Raw genomic sequence first — 2,111 nt, forward strand, 5'->3', positions numbered from 1 at the left:
TTCTTTGATGAGGGGGTGAGGACTACATTTATCTCCAATATAAGGACAAATATTTAGAATGTAATTAGGAAATACGATGGTGTAGTAAAGTGGTGGTTGTAGAGCCTCCTCCAAGATTTATGACTTCCCTAACCCTGGATAGTTGGATAGGTTTCCAGGACCAGACATGATTTCCCTCCTGTTGAGTTGGTGTTAGGTCTAATTAGAGAGCTGTTGGTTAGTGCCAAGTTACGTGTGCTAATATTGCACCTTTGAACTATCATATCATGCTGGTCACTGTGGTCCGTGAGCATCACAGCTGGGTAGGACTGTTGGTTGCTTCCCACCTTTGGAAACTTGCATGGTGCCTTCTAGTAGCCTGCAAACTAGTCCTTAGTCCTTAGGAAGAAGACATTCAGGTCCTATCCAGCTCAGGGGCCTCTGGTCTCTGTGTCTGAAGTACATGGTGTCTTCAGTAATAAGGACTTGCCTTCCCACCTAAGGGGGCAATCAAGGGCAATACCAATAGTCAGAGTGTTTGAGGAGTCTCTTGGACAACCCTGAACAGTAACCCAAAAGAGATCTTCTCATGCCTGGTGTCGGGCAGTTTGTTAGGTGGTCTTTGGCTCTTGAAGGTGCCATTGTCAACTCGGATGAGAAAAGGTCGGTTAAACCGTATATGCTTATTTACACACAGACTTATGTGTATTACAGGTTTTGGTAGTTAATAGTATGATTTCTTATGACCTTTTAAGACATCCTTCATGTTATTTTATCCTCCTTCTGTTGGGAATTTCATATTCTTGTCCTAGAAGACCCTGTCAATATGACACTTTACTATAAATAGAGTCAAAGGGAAAATGGGATAAGCTCAGAGGAAGAGATGTTCATTTTTTAAGCCTCTGTCCTTTTGGTTCCATGATGTGAGCTGGTCATCTGACATCTACCATTGCTTCTTCACTGAATGGGTGAACTGTTTCTGCCCTATGTCCCTAATAAAGCTTTCAGAGGATATAAGGTCCTCATAAAGTTAGATGAAGTTGAAGCTTTCGTGACCAAAGTAAGACATCTTGTGAGTCATCTCCTCACGATGACCCATGCTGATGTCTTTGACCACAGATAGGAACCGAAAATGGGCACCCAAAAAAACCGAGGTGATACTTTTTCTGTCCTCAGAGAGCTCATTACCCTTTTCCCGTCTTGCATCTTACATGTTGTGGAGGTTCTCGTGTATGTATGAAATCACCAGCTGCATAAAGTGCTATCAAGATTTTGTTTTTAAAGCCCCCTACGAGCCGAGAGTCTCCAAGACGGCCGCGTGGAGAAGGAGGCGTCTGGGTCCGGGCGGCGGTAGCTCCCGAGAGAGGGTTAGCCTGTCAGCCACAGACTGCTACATAGTGCATGAGATCTACAGTGGGGAGAACGCCCAGGACCAGTTTGAGTATGAGCTGGAGCAGGCGCTGGGAGCCCAGTACAAGTACATTGTGATAGAGCCCACCCGAATTGGAGATGAGGCAGCACGTTGGATCACGGTGGGCAACTGCCTGCACAAGACAGCCGTGTTGGCTGGCACTGCCAACCTCTTCACCCCATTGGCACTGCCCCTGGATTGCTCCCACTACGTCTCCCTGCCCGCTGGTGTGCTGAGCCTGGCCTGCTGTACCCTCTATGGGATCTCCTGGCAGTTTGACCCATGCTGCAAGTACCAGGTGGAGTGTGGTGCCTATAAACTGTCGCGCCTGCCTCTGCACACGCTCACCTCCTCCACACCAGTGGTGCTGGTTCGGAAGGACGACCTGCCCAGAAAGAGATTGCACAACACAATAGCACTGGCTGCCCTGGTGTACTGTGAAGGAAGGTTTATGAGCTCTACGCCGTATGACTGCAGGAGAGTGGGACGCGAGCAGAAGCACAGGGCCCGCAGGACTCAGATCCCTACAGCAACACCTTGGGTTTTCTCCATGAGACACCAACAGCACCTTGGAAAGTGTTTGGTTTAATACTCGTTATTTTTCAACAAAAATAACTGATCGTGGGTATGCCAAGGGTTTATTCAGCTCATTACACCAAGATGTCTGTTTCCATAACCTAGGAGTGGGTCCCAGGCTGTGAAGTCTGAGTGGGCAATGGAA

The 2,111-nt window shown here is 47.8% G+C and overlaps 1 pseudogene; it reads left to right on the top strand.

The window, feature by feature from the left end:
- The first annotated feature begins 1,211 nt into the window (after positions 1-1,211).
- Positions 1,212-1,861, top strand: LOC128103812 (transmembrane protein 11, mitochondrial-like; annotated as a pseudogene).
- Positions 1,862-2,111: the final 250 nt, after the last annotated feature.

The sequence above is a fragment of the Peromyscus californicus genome, unplaced genomic scaffold, assembly GCF_007827085.1.
Source record: "Peromyscus californicus insignis strain IS unplaced genomic scaffold, ASM782708v3 Scaffold_8__1_contigs__length_139910024, whole genome shotgun sequence".
NCBI lineage: Eukaryota > Metazoa > Chordata > Mammalia > Rodentia > Cricetidae > Peromyscus > Peromyscus californicus.